This window comes from Miniopterus natalensis, chromosome 1 (assembly GCF_054644295.1).
Source record: "Miniopterus natalensis isolate mMinNat1 chromosome 1, mMinNat1.hap1, whole genome shotgun sequence".
Classification (NCBI taxonomy): domain Eukaryota; kingdom Metazoa; phylum Chordata; class Mammalia; order Chiroptera; family Miniopteridae; genus Miniopterus; species Miniopterus natalensis.
The window spans coordinates 71548833-71567617 of NC_142081.1; the positions used below are offsets into that span (position 1 = coordinate 71548833).

General features: G+C 38.0%; 1 pseudogene; it reads left to right on the forward strand.

The window, feature by feature from the left end:
* The first annotated feature begins 17645 nt into the window (after nucleotides 1-17645).
* LOC107534398 (small ribosomal subunit protein uS5 pseudogene) lies at nucleotides 17646-18553 on the forward strand (annotated as a pseudogene).
* The last annotated feature ends 232 nt before the right edge of the window (nucleotides 18554-18785 follow it).

An 18785-nucleotide genomic window follows, 5' to 3' on the forward strand; every position in this document is an offset into this window, starting at 1 on the left:
GCTTTGTAAAATATAATTGTGCTTACATTCTAATTTTGGAGACTAATTCAAAGATGGCCATAGCCACATAACCATATCTTCCATTCTAAGTTCTTTCCTAACATGTGACTTTGTCACTTTCTCCTCAAGACATTCAGTCTCTTTCTCTACTCCTTGAATCTGAGCAAGCTCTGTAAGTGTTTTGGCTAATAATATAAGGTGGAAGTTGTGCTGTGCATAGTTGGTGGCCAATGACTATCTGCTCAAATCTGTAGAAGGGTGATTCTGGGAGAAGTGAAAAAAAATCATGTCTTTGCACTTCCTAGATTCCATGCTAGGAAGCTTTCAAGGCAGGAAATATCAATTGGTTGAAGTGTAAAAGTTAACAAAAAAGTAGATACTGTTTGGGGAAGGTATGTTAGAGACCATCTTATTTCATTTGTGTTTTGATTTGAACATTGCTTTTTATGGCTAGTAGTATAATACGCTTGTTCTGATTTACATTAATGAACTAAGGAATTCAGCATATCTTCGAAAGATGATTTTTTTTAATGTCATGTTTTTCTGGTAAGCTAAATAACTGTTTGGGTATACTGCCCCATGATGGAGAAAAATAAGAGAGAACAGAGTATTAACAGTGGATGAAAGAGGGAGAACAGGTAAATGTGACTCAGAGCTTTGATCCTGGTTGGATTGCAGAGGAAAATAGACTTGTAAATTTTCCCACCACAACTGTGTATATCATTTATGCTTTCTCGCTGCATCATTAAGGTACTTCCAGGTGGTAAGAAACAAACAAGTTTGTGTCTACACTCATGAGGGGAGCCCATTGTAGGTTTAGAGGAGAGAAAGGGAAGCCCAAGAAATTGTTTCAGCAACCAAATATCTAGTCCTCAGGAAGTCTGTGTGTGTCCCCAGAAAATGTTAGATGTCTCCCTTTTCTGGTTGCTCAGCTGTTCCTTTTAATTATCTGTTTTTACTTGTGTTCACTTGCTTTTTTATTTGTACCTCCTGCCTTTTGATAACTCATGATGTTTACTTTCTCATGGCTCTTTCTTATTTGTTTATTTCTTTGAGTCTCTTAGCTTCTTTTATCTCTCTGTTTTTTTCGCTAATTGTATTGAATAGTCACTACTAATTTTATTATGATCTTATAAGTTTAGAATACTCAAGTCAAGACACACCTACTCTGCTGGCCAGTTTGTAGCAACTTCATTCATCAGGAGTCAGATGGGTGCAGACAGAACTCAGGCTATAGTCATTTCTCCAGAACTCCATTATGCACTCTGTTGTTAAATATTCTCAGATGGTATATTCTGATCTTAACATGTGATAAGTTAGTACCTGCTATGTGGAAGGAAAGGTAGGAAGGAAAAGACCGTTCAAAGAGGTGAAATTCTGAAGGCACCACAGTACCTTTCTTCTGCTTTGCTTAGACGTCTGGCCACTGTTAAACAGAGGCCCAGATAGTATCTGAATGTATACCATTTAAATGAAAGTGCACAGTTTATTAAAGTCAATAAATAATATAGTATATTGTGTCCATTAAAATGTGTTTTAAACCTCTCAACTTCTTTTTTGTGTGTTTCCTCATAGTGAACAATATTGTTGAGAGATCAAAATGATTATCTCTAAGGTTAGAGTAAAATTCTTAATGCTTGGCCAGTACTCCTCCAGGAAAGATTATTCCTATTTTAGCACTTGGCTCACCTACTATAAATTTTGAATTTGAAAGAATCATGCCACCACAGGGGTAGAGTTGACATTTTTTTTTTTTTGGTTCATCAAGTATAAGAAAATTAAGTACAGCATCAACACTTCCATGCTGTCATTATTGATGAGTTCAACATCATCTGGAGAGCTGGCATTGACAGTTACTCTGTTACACTGGCTAATCAGAGTCCTTGTTGTTGTTGTGTGTTTTTTTATGGTCAGGATATATTTATTAAATCAAGGGATTGTTGCATAGGTTATTTATTTATTCATTTATTTTTATTGTTCAAAATATTACAGATGTCCCCTTTTTCCCTCATTAACCCCTTCCACCCTGCCCCCACTTCCCTCCCCAGGCCTTTACTACACTATTGTCTGTGTCCATGGGTTATACATATATGCATATGGATTCTTTGATTAATCTCTCCACACCCACCCACCTACCCCCACCTTCCCTCTGAGATTCATCAGTCTGATCCATGCTTCTATGTCACTGAACCTATTTTGTTCAGCAGTTTATTCTGTTCTTTAGATTCCACATATAAATGAAATTATGTGATATTTGTCTTTCTCTCCCTGGCTTATTTCGTTTAGCATAATATTCTCCAGGTCCATCCATACTGTCCCAAAGGGTACGAGATCCTTCTTCTTTACAGCTACATAGTATTCCATGGTGTAAATGTCCCACAGCTTTTTTATCCACTCATCTACTGATGGGCACTTGGGCTGTTTCCGGATCTTAGCTACTGTAAATTGTGCTTCTATGAACCTAGGGATGCATATATTCTTTCTGATTAGTGTTTCAGGATTCTTAGGATATATTCCTAGAAGTGGGATCACTGGGTCAAAACACAGTTTCATTTTTTAATTTTTTGAGGAACCTTCATACTGTTTTCCATAGTGGCTGCCCCAGTCTGCATTCCCACCAGCAGTGTACAGGGTTCCCCTTTCTCCACACCCTCGCGAGCATTTGTCCTTTGTTGATTTGTTGATGGAGCCATTCTTACCCATGTGAGGTGATACCCCATTGTGGTTTTAATTTGCATCTCTCTGATGATTAGCGACATTGATCATTTTCTCATATGTCTCTTGGCCATCTGTGTGTCCTCTTTGGAGAAGTGTCTATTCAGGTCCTTTGCCCATTTTTTAATTGGATTGTTTGTCTTCCTCTTGCTGAGTCCTTTTATACATCTGGATAGAGCTCTAAGAAGAAATTACCCATTGAAAAGGAGTGCCTGGCATATTTCCTGGCATATTTTTTAAATAGGGTTGAGAAGAATTCAAGTTTAGTCTAGCTTCTTCAATCTGTTTTATTATCAGGAGACTCTATTGCATGCACCCAGGGTACATGTGTAATAATGTTTTCTTTTGACCTGTAAACTTTCTCCACTACCTGTCTCTGGGCTTGTTTAGACATAAAATCGATTTCATGCTATAATTCTCGGTTGAAAAGATGAATAAATCATCTAAATAAGATGAGCATAATCTAAAAAAAGGGAGACAGATATAAGTCAATAAATGCATTGATGAGATACACCTGTTAGGATGATCTGCACAGACTGTAGTGTAGGTTTAAAGGATGGAGTGAAAAGGGACTCAGCATCATTTAGGAGGGATTTTAGATAGGAGATAATTTTTTATCTGAAACTTGACATATACATGGCCAATGCTGAGAATTAACTAATTAATATTTATTATTATTTTATGTAAGTATAGTTGGTATACAATATTATATTAGTTTCAGGTGTACAATATCGTGTTTTGACAATTATATACCTTACAATATGATTACCATACTAAGTCTAGTAATTATCTGTCACTGTGCAAACTTATAACAGTATTATTGACCATATGCCCTTTCACCTTTCTCATCCATCCTTCCACCCCGTCACCTCTAGCAAACACCAGTTTGATGTCTGTTTCTATGAGTTGGCTTTATTTTATTTGTTTGTTTATTTTGTTCTTTAGATTCCACATATAAGTAAAATTATGTGGTATTTGTCTTTCTGTCTCTGACATTTCACTAAGCATAATAACTTCTGGGTCCATCCATGTTGTCGCAAATATCAAAACTTCTTTTTTGTTACTGAATAATATCCCATCATCTATATATACCACATCTTCTTTATCCACTCATCTATTGATGGACACCTAGGTTTCTTCCATATCTTGGCTATTGTAAGCAATGCTGCAATAAACATAGAGGTGATTAAGAATTTATTAAATGTTATGTGCCAAACTAAGTGTTTAACCTACCACTTGCTTCATGCCACATCGCAAGTCCTAGGTGCTGGTATTATATTTTTATACAAATAACTAGATCATTATTCAGATAATGTGATCATGTTAAATGGTTTAGTTCACGTGCCCAAATTTGCATTGCTAGCAAGTGATGTAGCCAGGATTCAAATTTTGCTCCTCCTCATTTCAGAGTCTGTGCTTTTAATGATTATACTACATCAACTGGTGTGTGTGCCTGCATCTGTGTGTTTATGTATGTGTATGTGTTTGTGTGAATGTATGAAACATTCAGGTCAAATGAGGTATATGAGTACAGTTAGCCTGGCTTGTGAAACAAGACTAATTATTCTAGATCAGTATTACTGTAAATTAGGGAACTGAGTGATGGGGAGAAGAAGGAGTTATGTCAGGAGTGGGTTATGTCACAGTTTATATTCTGTTGGCATTGGGGTACCACTGAAGATGTTTAAGGTAGAATGTTGCTATCACAATATTTGTTTTAGAAAGATTATTTTGGATAGATTAGAATAGAAAGGGAAGTAAACAGTATCTGTACACGTATGTAGGTGAAGCATGAGGTGATAGTTATAGAAATATAAGAAGATATGTAAGAGAAATATTAAGGAAATGTTGAAGCTGGCAATTATAGAACATGATAAAAATTTGAAAATATAAGGATAGGATGGACAGGACAAGAGGTGACGTCTGGCTTAGGTGATCCGGTGCGTGGTGGGATCGCTTGTAGTGCATAGAGGGTAAGGAGTACAGGAGAAATATATCAGTAATGGTGTGGTGGGGAACGCCGAAATTAGCAATGAAAATGTTCAGTTTGAGAAAGCCCAGAAACATCTAGGCAGCTGGGTGGGTGGGGAAGTGACCTGGCTGAAATGGTTGGTAATTGTCAATATATGGATATTCCAGTTAGACCAGGTAGAGAGACCTCCAAAGACCTGGGAAATCATTTATCTAAGAATGGCTTTGGGTATATCTGCACAAGAGGATATATTGGAAGTTAGTTAATAGATATAGAAGTTAGCTTACTTGCACTGGATAGCTAAATACTTAGAAATGAGCAAGCTATGCCTCACTTTGTGCTGGGGAGACATTCAAACAAGGAGATAAGATTGTACAAACGGCCCTAATTCTTCACCTTTTTCTACCTACATATCCCTTTGCCATGTGACTTTAAAGTTATTCTTATTTAAAAGGTTGACTTTATTGCTCTGCCCCTTGATTCTAGGTTTGCCCACATCGTTCGGCCATTGGGAAGTTAGCAGGTACGAGGTGCAGTGACAGTTATGCTTTCACTCTTCTGCCTTTGCCATGAGAACACAACCAGTTTAGCCGGCTGGAGGGAGGTGAGGGATGAGTGAAGCACAGCTGAGCTCCTCCAGCGAACATCCAGAGAATCCAGATGTTTCAGCCCCAAGCAGGCAGCCAGCAGAGCCTCAGATGTGCAGGTGAGCTCATCTGAGAGACTACAAGAATTGTCTAGTTGAGCCCAGGCTAATCCATTGAACTTGCAAACCTGTGACCTAAATAAATGTTTACTCCTGCAAGCAGCCAAAGCTTTCTGCTTATTTGTCTCACAGCATTACTGTGGCAACAGATAACTGATAAGAATAGGAAAGAGTTGAAACTGCTTTGTTATTAAATTTGTGGGGTTCACAGGATCTTGACAGTAACATTAATTCCCTATTTTCCTCAGTTAGACATAGTCATAGCCAAGAGTCATCACTGAGAGAAGGGCCACGGCCAAATTTTAATGTTTTTGGATATATCAAATAGTAAACAGAGTCAATGCAGACTATGAGGTAGTTTTGTTTAAACAAACACACACTTTTTTTGTTGTTGTTTTGGTCAAAGGAGGCATAGACATTACCACATTTAGATGCAAGGGTGGTTATGTTTTGCATGTTTATTCAAGAAACATTTTGGAATGATTTGCAGTGATGGCAGGGATTGATACCAAGTACATTCTCAACTGTGTTGGCCTTGTTTTCTCTGAGCATAGGTAATTTTTATAAACCAAAGCACTTATGTTGAACCCACAGCTAGGTATATCCCCAAGTTGATAAGGAATTTGCAGCCTAAGTTCTGGGTGTGGAGATGGTAGGAACTTTGGGACAGATGAAAAGATGACAATATGGTGAAGTAGCGCCAAGTGGGGAGTGTTCTGCTTAGGTGTAGGTTGGTAAGCACTTTCTTTTTTCCATATTGACTGTGCATTTCTTTAAATTTCTTTTTTTTTTTACCCTGATTGATGGTCAGGAATGTTCAACTGTCTTTTCTGGATGAACCACACACTTTTATATATTGTTTTCCAAAAAAATCAGTACGCACCTTACAAACAGCGGATATTGTAAGTGGAGGCGACACTGCACACATCCAGGTTTGTAATGGTCCCAGGTCTTGCTGCTGCTTTTCCTGTATTTTATCATTTGTCCTCTCTTAACAAAAAGTCGGGCAGAGCAAAAGCGAAATGCCTTCCCATCTCTGTTTCAGTTTCCCTGCCCCTTTCTCATTCTTCCTTCCTCCCCTTTGCTTTCTCCAGCCCTCTGTTCCCCCTGAACACAAAGCAGCTCGAATGTCCAGCTGCTCATGGGAACCGCACCGGGAAGTTTGTGGGTATATTATATTCCTCTCACACTTCGCCTTTCCCTCGGCTCTGAACTTCTAGGTTCCACAGTCATACACTCTTAACTTTGCTGTGTATTGAGCCAGCTCAGTTTTTTTTCTCCTTTCACGTCTTAGATTCCTCATGTAAACCTTCACGGCGCCGAGTACAATACTGTGAAAGGGTAGTGTTCTAGAAGTGAGGAGCTCCCACTCCCAGACAGAGCTTCACTAATTTCATTAGCAAGCCAATTTTACAAACTTATTTACTTATTATGCTGTCTGTTTTTCTCTCTGAAAATAAGAATAACAATAACTATACTTTGTATGATAATTAAAGGATTTCAGTGTTTAGCCAGTATTTCACTGACACCTTTGAACACTGAAATAGGCAGGATGAGTATTACACTCCCCTGTCCATCCCACTTACTCAGTATAAATTAGGAAAGAATTTAAATAATTAATAATTGACAAAATAGGGTCGCACATTTCTGATCTTATCTTTGTACCAGATCCCCTTCTATAATACCTTAAGGCCTGTTCAATTTAAATATGAAAATTTGAAAAAATATAGATACACTTCTTTTCTTCAGAACCTAGGTTATATTATCAAGGATGGATAAACATAGAACTTGAGATCACCAAGCTTCTTCTCACTGGTCAAGATGAAAATAGGTTGGATGTGCAAATGTATGTAGGAAGCAGCATCTGTTGAGATAGGAGAAAGGTCTTATGACTCTCACACTTGCTATTAATGTGGGTACATACACGTGTTGGGGGAGAAGGGGCTACAGTTATATATGGATGATCATATAATCCAAATTGGGATAATTTTGAGAGAAAGAGGGAATGCTAACTGGGCATGATGCTGAGAAATAACAGGCATAAATTGGGACAGTCCTGGGCAAACTGGAACACATGGTTTATTCTAGAGATTGGGAACTAGGGTATATCAGGAAAGCCCTAATAATGGTTTGTAAGAGTTGGTAAGCCTTAGGCTAATAATTAGCATTTGCTTTCCCTTTCTTTTCAAGCTCCTCATACATATCTTCTGGGAAAGAGATTCCATACGTAGCTGTTGGTTATTGTTCCAGTTTATACATTGTCCTTTCTCTTTTTCTCAAGTAGGTTATGAAAGAACCTATTTCCAGCCTAGTTATCCTTTCATTCTTATAGTATAAAACCATGTCATACATTTGATAATTATACAGTCAATATAAGGTTTAATGTTTTTGATCACACAATTTTCTTATACCATTGCAAATTTTTTATATTTTCTGGGTAACCAAAAACCTTAAAGTCTTTATCTATTCTTAAAAAAAAAATTTAAAAAAATGAATCTTTGTTTTTTTCATAATCCCTGTTTTAACATTGTGAATCTCTGGGTTCTTAAAAATGAGAAACTAATTTTATTGGCTGAATTGTGTTACCCAAAATTCAAAAGTTAGAGCCCTGACCTTCAGGACCTCAGAATGTGACTCTGTTTGCAGATAAAGTATTTAAAGAGGGGATTAAGTTAAAATGAAGTCTTTAGGATAGACTCCAATTCAAGCTGACTAGCATCCTTATAAGAAGAGGAAATTTGGACACAGAGACACCAGAAACGTGTGTGCACAGAGGAAAGACCACGCACGTGAAGGCAGAGTGAGAAGGCAGTCAGTCATCTACCAGCCAGGGGGAGAGATTTCAGATTGAAACCAACTCTACCAACAACTTGATACTTCTAGCCTTCAAAACTATGAGAAAATAATTCCTATTGTTTAAGTCACCCACTCTGTGGTATTTTATTCTAGCAGCCCTAGCAAACTAATAAACTGGTTATCATATATTACTTTTTTACCAATTTATGTTGTACTATTTCAGTTTTTGTAGATTCACAAACTCTTTTGTAGTCTATTTGTTACTGAGAAAGTATTTTTCTTTTTTTTTCCAGAACAAAAACATTTAATGGTAGATGTTAATATACATGCATACATACAATACACAGACTGCTTATGTCTTATGTGCATACATGAAATGAAGGGGGAATCTTACAAGAATATTTTTCAGAACCAAAAGACATGCATTTCCAAACTAAAAAATACGAAAGGAATGCCTAGAAAATGAATAATAAAGACCAACCTATGTTGATCCTTGTGATGCTATTTAAACATTCCCAGAAGCAGGAAAACATTCAACTAATAGTCCCTGAATGCTTACTATGGACCTGGGACTTTTCACCCACTATGGCAAATCCCAAGATGTAATATGACTTAAGTCATTAAAAACAACAATATCTAAAGATTAAGTATGTATAAATATTACAACTGTACTGTTGACACTATTACTTAGCAAATGGTAGTAATATTTTATGGCACTTAATTGTAAGAAGGAAAACCCCTATGTATTTAAAGCAACATTTATTTTAAAGTTGTATTTTTCAAAATGTTCCGAAATGTATTTTTTTAAAATATAAGAATTACTAAATTCACTTTGGCTCTTATGTGTAAGAATTAGTCTCTAGATAGCTTCTTGTTTTATATTTTAAAAAGTCAAAATTGGAGCCTTTTGTTCCAGGCATTTTCACATGGTAGGTGCTCCTAAATATTGATTGAAAATATGAGCATTCGGCTACCCATTGGCATAGCTATGCTATCAAAACCCTGATGATGCTACCAGCATCTTGGTGAAAGTAGTTATTGTAAGAACATGTTTTTCCCCTTTAGCTCAAGATGATAAAATCAGACTTAAGTTTGTCTGTTTTGGTAGTGTCAGGGATACAATGATTGTTAATTGTGCTCTTCTGTTGTGTTCTGCAACAGACAAAGTATGAGCTGATTCTTTGGTAGTCTAGTAGCACTTCAGCAGCTACTGGTTAAAGTGACTTTCTAAGTTAATGCTCTTTCTTATTAACAAATGTCAGAAATTGAGATAAGAAGGGAGCTTGACGTTGGCATTTTTCTCCCATAGGGACACATCTCTTAGCTCTATGGGCTTAGCACAATTTTAATATTTAATGAAGGCTTTTTATGTGCCTGTGTTACTTAACATTCCAAATTAAGGTCTGTTATCCTCCTGATATGCACATGGAACTCCCACTATGCACCAAAAGGAGTTTGGTAGAAAGTCCTCCATCTGCATGAAACAGCACATGCCTTAAGCACAGAAGGCCAACAGTTGTGCTTTGACTAAGCTAAGACTACTTAATGAGAACTTCAAGACGTCAGTAAAAGTATTTTACACTTTAGTCAAAGCACCAGAGTTGGATAATGATACGTTTCAGTATGTTCTCAATCAAAAATTATTACATAGTTGTTCTAATGTCATTCTCCACTTCCAAAGGAGCAACACATGCAATCCGTGACATGAGGGCAGCTGAGGATTTTAAGAAAAGCACAGATTTAAACTTTAATGGCTTCCAATAAATGTGAAAATTTTTTGTAAACAGGAAAAATAACTTTAATGGCTACTATAACTCTGTTAACTGCTACAGTCTTTCCATTTAGACCTTAATAGCTTGATTTCACTAGTTTTTCTACTAAAGACAGGCGTCCTACAACCAAGAGAAGGAGAGAAAAAAATCTAGAACAAAATTATTCAGCTATCTAAAACTTGATTAAATGAAATTATAACTAGAAATAATTATTTATTTATGGAAGAAAAAGATTCAATATGTTGAAATTTCTAGAGGTGAACAAAAAATGCATTGGGTTTAAATACTGCTCAAGCAAACCTGATCCTTAGGAAACTTCTCAGGCTTTTTTTTTTCTTCCTTTCAGAGCAAACACTAGAAATATTTCTCTGCCTAATATCTACCCATTTACTGGTGCTGAGGGAATTGCTTCTAGGCATTATTATGAAAATGGAAACTATCTGGATTTTTCATCCAAAGAAATCACATACCTTTTTAAAGAGTAATTAGGGAAGAGATGCAAAGCCTACCTTTCCCTTTAGAAATGTTTAATTGACATAGTCTCTAGACTAAAGTTAATCATGGAGAAAATTCATAAAGATGACGACCTAGTAATAGATGTGAGATACTCTAAGCTAAATATTTGGAAATCTATCTCCCCAAAAGTACCACTATTAGTGTTTCAGGGTTCTAAGGTAAGGAAAGGCATTGCTTGTCAGTACTACACAGGCCACAAGAGAAAGGACCCCAGGAGATTAAAAAGCACACACCCTTCATTTTATAATGAGGAACCTGGAGGGGCCCATAGGCTTATAATGCATTATCACCTATTAATATCTTACTGTGAAGTTGATTAGATACTATCAATGGGAGGAGTGTCAACGATGTATGGTCATGTTTCAAAACTGCATCAGAGTGAGATGGAGTGGAAAAATAAGACATTGAGATAGTTCTAACTTCAGATGAGCAGTGACATTAATCATTAGCATTCTCTATTGCTGTCCCTAGTTGTTAAACACCTTTTTTTATTTAGAAGAAATAAAAGCAGACAGAAATATCAAATAAATGAGATGTCTAAAATTGTGTTGTAATATTTGTTAATGTTTCTCCCAGGGCTTATGTAGAAAGCTGGGATCCAGTATCTTTACAAAATATACAGAGGTAAAGACAAGAAAATGAACATTTATAAGGAAAGAAAAGCTTGATGATTTAGTCTATAGTGATTTTTTTAAAACTGTAACTCAGTATATTTTGCCTAAAGGTTTAACACTGATTTACCTGAAAAGTTGGGCAGCTATACTTTTTGCCTGTTGGGCTTGCAACTTTCTTTTAGCTTTAGCTTTCCATTTCTTCCTACTATAAACATGCAAGGTTATAAGTCTTATAGTAAGACAAAGTAAAATGACATAGCTATTTAAAAAGAATGAATGATAAATTGGACAAAGAAATTGATTTAATTAGTAAGAATGGATTTTTCAACTTAGTCAAGATTCCTTTTATTAATTGCTTAAGTGAGTTTGGCTGCTCCATTGACAGTATCTGCTGAAGTAGGCAGGTTTCCTAAAGTTGGAAATTTGGACCTATAGCTTAGGCCATTTAAATAGTCAGGAAAAAGCTTGAATAAAATTCAGCATGTTAAATTCATATGGTTCCTATTAGCTGAGCCAAAGCCCTTGAAATGGAAGTGGGTCACATGTTAAGACAGGGTCTTGGGTAGTCATCTTTTGCTATGAATATGAAGAAGCAAAGAGGGGTGGGTATTACAAGAGGTGGAGAGAGAGAGGCAGAAGTTATCAGAAAAGCAGCAAATGAGGAGAGAACCAGAGATGAAAAACTACCTCGTTCCTCAGAGGTAGATAGATCTTGTCTTTCTCAATGGCTTTACAGTCCCAGTTTTAGTTATTTATTAAAAGTGGGAAAGAAAGTATCTGGTAACTATCAGTGAAACACTCATATGTGTAAAAGAAAATTTCAAGTGTTTGCCTTGAGCAACTGCAAGGATGGTGTTCTTAACCCCTGAGATAGAGAAGGGCAATTTTAGGTGGAAGATGAGTTCAGTTTTGGACATGTCGTGTTTGACAGTCTGTCTCCACCAGGAGATATCAAGTGGGCAGTTGGTTACATAGATCTGAGACACTGAAAAGAAAACTAAGTAGGATGAGTCAATTTATGAGTCCTTGGCAAATACGTGGTATGTAAAGTCATGAGTTTGGATGACTCACCAATAAAGTGAGTGCAGGTAAAGAAGAGGAGGTGATTAGAGATTGAACCTTGGAACATCCAAAATTAGGAGGTTGATTCAAGGAGACAGTGCTGGATGTGCAAAGTACAGAGGGATTATTTTGTGTAAAATAAAGAGATATTATTTTTAGTAAGGAAAACTTCATAGATGAAATAACATTTGAGTTGAATTCTAAGAGTAAGAGGGATTGTGAATGTGTAAAATAGGGGGAGGGGTTAGTTACATTATAGTAAAAAGGAATATGGTAAACAGTAAATGAATGTGGAACTATAAGTATTTTACTTTGTTAATAGGATATTAGCAGTAAGTGACATAGATAAAATAGACACTGTACTTCAACTAGTAGAGAACTATGGAAGACCTTTGTATACAGAGTGACATGGTGAGATGGTGCTTGAGGAATACTAATCTAACAACCAGGCAATCAATGTAATATACCACATTAACAAAACAAAGTATAAAGAATCATATGATGATCTCAATAGATGCAAAACAAACATTTGACACAATTGAACATTCATTTATGATAAAAACTTTTAACAAAGTGGGTATAGAGGGAGCATACTTCAGCATGATAAAGGCTATATATGACAGACCCATGGCTAATGTCATCCTCAACAGTAAAAAACCGAAAGCCTTTCCTCTAACACCAAGAACAAAAAAGGAGGCCCATTCTCACCATGTTTAACACAGTAATTTTAAGTTTTAGCTACAGCAGTCAGAAAAGTCAAAGACATAAAATACATCCAAATTGGAAATAAATAAATAAAACTGTCATTATTTGCTGATGATATAGTACTCTATATAGAAAACCCTAAAGAGTCCACCAACAAACTATTAGAACTAATAAATGAATTCAGTAAGGTTGTGGGACACAAAAGTAATATACAGAAATATATTGTATTTCTATACACTAATAACAAACTATCAAAAAGAAAAATTAAGAAAGCAATACCATTAACGATTGTATCAAAAAGAATAAAATGCTTTGGAATAAATTTAACCAAGGAGGTGAAAGACCTGTGTTCTGTAAACTATAAGACATTGATGAAAAAATTGAAGACAACATAAATAAATGGAAGGACATATTGTGCTCATGAATTGAAAGAATTAATATCATTAAAGGTCCATACTACTGAAAGCAATCTATATATTCAATACAGTTCCTGTCCAAATAGCAATGACAGTTTTCACTGAACTAGAACAAATTTTAAAATTTCTATGGAACACAAAAAGCCTAAATAGCTTTCCCTCCATGTTTTATGTTTTTGATTTCACATTTTACATTCTTTTATTGTGTATCTCTTAACTGTACATTTTAGTTTTAGTTATTTTTACTACTTTTTCTTTTAACCTTTATACTAGTTTTATAAATGTTTGATTCATTATTTTTACTATATGTTTGTCTTTAACAGTGACATTTAAAAAAATACACATTTATTTTTAGTTTTGGCCTTTCCTTTTTTCTTAAATATATCCCTTTAATGTTTTTTGTAACACCAGTTCAGTGGTGGTGAACTCCTTTAGCTTTTGCTTGTCCAGGAAACTTTATTTCTCCTTTAATTTTGAATGATAATCTTTTTGGGTAGGGTAAGCTTGAGTATAGGTTTTTCCCATTCATCACTTTAAATATATAGTACCATTACCTCCTGGCCTATAAGGTTTCTGCCGAAAAATCATCTGATTGTCTCATGGTGGTTTACTTGGATGTCACTAGTTTTTGCTTGCTGCTTTTAAGATTCTCTATTTTTAACTTTTGACATTTTAATTATGCGGTGAGTCTTTTGGGGTTCATTTTGTTTGAGACTCTTTGTGCTTCCTGAACTTGGATGTCTATTTGGAGGGATACAGGTGTTGACTGAGGTCGCTCACTGAGTGTGGTGGTGTGGGAGCCACTTTGGGAGGAGTGCCAGTGCTAGTCAAGGCTATCTGCAGGGTATGGGGGGTGGGAACAAATTTGGAAGGGTGGCAGAAAGGTTGGTCTGGTTGGGTGGGTCTTGTTCTCAGGGGAACTTCAGAGTGGGGTAAATGGAGTTAGCAAGATTAATGGGGAGGTCAGAAATGGCACCCACCAGAGAATGATTATCTAAGTGGAAGGAGAATAAGAAAAAAAAAAAATGATGACTACCAGTACTCCATCCCTAGAGAAAGTTCTAATAGATCTTTACCACTTTGGCATGAGCCCTAAAATCAATCAATGTGTACCCTTTACATATAACCCGGGTGCTTTTCAAACTGTGGCTTCTGTGCTGGAACTCAGAGTGAGTTAGTTTGTGTGGTAGCCCTTTAAGAGTGGAGCCTCAGTTTCCTACAGCCTTTTTGCTCTCCTGGACATATAAGCCCTGCTGGTTTTCAAAGCCAGATGTTCTGCGGGCTTTTCTTCCTGGTGCAGATCACTAGGACTGAGGAGCCCAATATGAGATTCAGACCCCTTGCTTGTCAGGTGGGACCTCAACAGTTGTGATATCTCTCCTGCTTGTGGAGTCACTGCCCTGGGAGGTCTGGGTCTTGACTAGACTTCATCTCTGCCTCTCCTAACCATGTTGATATGGCTATGTCTTTATATCTTTAGTTGTAAAAAATCTGTTATACTAGTCTTCAGGTTGTTCTCAGAGATAGTTGTTCTATATGTAGTTGTAGTTTTCATTTGTCTGTGGGAGGAGTTGAGTTCAGGAGCTTACCACTCCGCTACCTTGACCCTTTTCTCAGTTGATATTTTTTAATGCATGCTCTAGATTGGTAACTTTTTTTTTATATTAAGACATGCCAACAGCTGAGCACTACTAGACTTTCATTCTATAATTTCACAAAGCTTGCACTTAAAGTAAAGGCTCTATTTCTATAACTCAAGCTACTTCTTTAACTCACATTCTACAGTGTTAAACTGTATAGTTCTGAAATAAAAGAAGTGTTGCTCACATTCATTGTGTGGCCAATATGATACCCACTGTTACAGAGAGATTGGTTTTTCTTTAATCATTTTTTACTCCATCTCTCTCATCTCTATGTCATAGTGTGGTGGAACACAGGGTTTTTTAGGCATCCTCTACCTTATTTATATTTTGTCTACCTTCCCTCTATCCTAGAATATAAGCACCACTAATATAGGCAGGTTGTCTGTTTTGTTTACTACTATGTACCCATTGCCTTAACGGTACCTGGAACATAGGAAGCGCTCAATTTCTGATTAAATAAAAGCTTACATACTATGACGGTATCTTTAACCCTAAACTACTTACATTTTTGCATGATTACATAATTTTCCTGGAGGTAACAGTCATGTTTTCATTTAAAAATTTTATTCCACTTCTTTGAAATCTTGGAAATCTCTTAATTTTGAAATTAAGAGAAATGTATTTAAGTTATATGTTCCAAAAACAACAACAACAAAAGAATCCAGGAGAGATTTGAAAATGTATTGTAAAGAATGTTTAAATAGGAGCTTTTGGTCAATATGATGGAGTAGATAAATACTGTACTTGCCTTCTGCCACGACTACATGCAAATTACAACTGAAATACAGAGCAACCTTCACTGAGAACTGCTTGAAGTCGAGCTGAACAGAAGCCCTATAACCAAGGATTTATAGAAGAAGCCATGTTGAGACTGGTAGGAAGGGTGGAGACTCAGAATGCACTGGTCCCATACCCATGAGTGGAGGTTAATAATTGGGAGGATTATCTCAACTGCAGAGGTCCTTCCTGAGGAGAGAAGGGTATCAGTCACACACTGGGCTCTGCAGTCCAGGGTTGCAGTATTGGGATGAGAAGCCCTCATAACTTCTAGCACTGAAACCAGTGGTGATTGTGTCTGAGTGAGACACAGGGCTGCTGGAATCCCAGGTGTTCCTACTAAAGGGCCTGCACATCGACTTACTTGCTGACAGACTCACTCATGCTGGGGCAGGAACTTGAAAGGTGCCAGGGACATAACATACAGGGAGGAATTGAATTATCTAGCTTCAGGACGAGGGCTGAAGGGGCAGCTTTCTCCCAAACAGAAGAGCTGGAAGAAGCCATTTTTTCTTTGTTCGGCTCCTTTTCTGCAGGCATAGGTGGATGCCATATCCGAGTGTCCATCAACCTGGAAAACAGAGTTTGTCCTGACCTCGTCATTTCCTGAGACCCCACCCCACCAACTTGCAGGCCCAAACTGCTTCCATGACTTTTCCATGCAAATGGTATGTCCTGGCTCATGCTGAAGATTTTCCTAAAATCTCTCAAAGTTTAACAAACCCCAAACAAGTAGCACCTGGCTTTGATGTGTCCCGTACATCTTGCTGAGCAGCCCCAAGCCTGGCACTGGCAACAGCTGCCCTCAGTTTGCAGTTAGCCTCTCTAAGTCACTTCTAACTCCAGCATAATTGGCAGCCTTCTACAGATTATTGCTCATACCAAGTGCCCCCAGGCAAGGCACAGGCAGTGTTGACCTTGGCGAGCACATCCCAAGAGGTCCCAGAACCGACACACTTGGTGGCCAGGTTCAGACAACACCAGAGCACTACCCATCCACCTTTCCACAAATGACACACTCAAAGGGCAGATTCTGCAGGTGCCAGAGCCTTGCAAAGGCGAATTCTGCTCTATAAGGTTAGCCCTTGCACAACAGCTCCTCCACTGTAGTCACAGCCAGTCGTCACAATCCATCTGCCTGAAGGTCAGTCCCTCCTATTGACATACACAGCAGTCAAGGCTCAACTACATCAAGAGAGCACACACAAGTCACCCAAGGAACATATCTAGAGCACCCAGCTCAGGTGACTGCTGAGCCCTAAAGGACATAAGGCCACTACATAAGGTGACTCTACCATGACCAGGAGAGGTAGCAGTTCTGCCTACTACTCAGAAATAAACACAGGGAGGCAACCAAAATGAGGAGACAAATAAACATGTCCCAAATGACAGAACAGAACAAAACTCCTTAAAAATAACTAAACAAAATGGAGACAAGCAATCTACCAGATGCAGTGTTCAAAACACTGATTATAAGGATGCTGTATAATCTCACTGAGAACTTCAACAGAGACAGGAAACATAAAAATGGAGATAGAAAACATAAAAAAAAAAAAGTCAGAAATGCAGAATACAGTAACTGAAATGAATGATTATTAGAGGGAATCAAGAGTAGATTATATGGAGAAGAGGATGGAATCAGCAATTTGGAAGATAAAACAGCAGAAAACAACCAATCAGAACAGCAAAAAGAAAGAATTCAAAAAATGAGGATAGTTTTATGGGACATCGAGTGTACCAACATTCACACCATAAAGGTACCAGGAGGAGAAGAGAGAGAGAGCAAGGAATAATTGAAAACCTATTTGAAGAAATAAGGGTGGAAAACTTCCCTAACCTGGTAGAGGAAATAGACATACAAGCCCAGGAAGCACAGAGAGTCCCAAACAAGAGGAACCCAAAGAGGTCCACACCAAGGAACATTATAATTAAAATGCCAAAGGTTACTTCTTTCCTGAGGAAACACCAAATGGTGGATGACACCGGTGCTGCGGGTGGGCCAGGAGGCCCCGAGGGCCCTGGAATCGGAGGCCGCCGCGGCTTCCGTGGAGGATTTGGCAGCAGAATCCGCGGCTGGGGTCGGGGCCAGGGCCAAGGCCGCAGAGCTCGCGGAGGCAAGGTGGAGGACAAGGAGTGGATCCCTGTCACCAAGTTGGGCCGCTTGGTCAAGGACATGAAAATCAAGTCCCTGGAGGAGATTTATCTCTTCTCCTTGCCCATCAAGGAATCTGAGATCGTTGACTTTTTCTTGGGGGCATCCCTCAAGGATGAGGTTTTGAAGATTATGCCCGTGCAAAAGCAGACGCGGGCTGGCCAGAGGACCCGGTTCAAGGCATTTATCGCCATTGGGGACTACAATGGACATGTTGGTTTGGATGTTAAGTGCTTAAATGAAGTAGCCACTGCCATCCGTGGGGCCATCATCCTGGCTAAGCTCTCTATTGTCCCTGTGCGGCGAGGCTACTGGGGGAATAAGATTGGCAAGCCCCACACCGTTCCTTGCAAGGTGACTGGCCACAGTGGCTCTGTACTGGTGCGCCTCATCCCCGCCCCCAGGGGCACTGGCATTGTCTCAGCCCCTGTGCCCAAGAAGCTGCTGATGATGGCCGGTATCGATGACTGCTATACCTCCGCCAGGGGCTGCACTGCTACCCTGGGCAACTTCGCCAAGGCCACCTTTGATGCCATCTCTAAGACCTACAGCTATCTCACCCCAGATCTCTGGAAAGAGACTATTTTCACCAAGTCTCCCTATCAGGAATTCACTGACCATCTTGTAAAGACCCACACCAGAGTTTCTGTGCAAAGGACCCAGGCTCCAGCTGTCGCCACCACATAATTTCATACCAGAAAAATAAAGTGAATTAAGCCCATCAAAAAATAATAAATAAATAAATAAATAAATAAATAAATAAATAAATAATAAATAAAATAATAAAATGCCAAAGGTTAAAAACAAGGAGAGAATCTTAAAAGCAACAATAGAAAAACAGGTACCTACAAGGAAGTTCCCATGGACTGTTGGCTGATTTCTCAAGGGAAACTTTGCAGGCTGAAAGGGATTGGCCTGAAATAAAGCAATGAAAAGTAA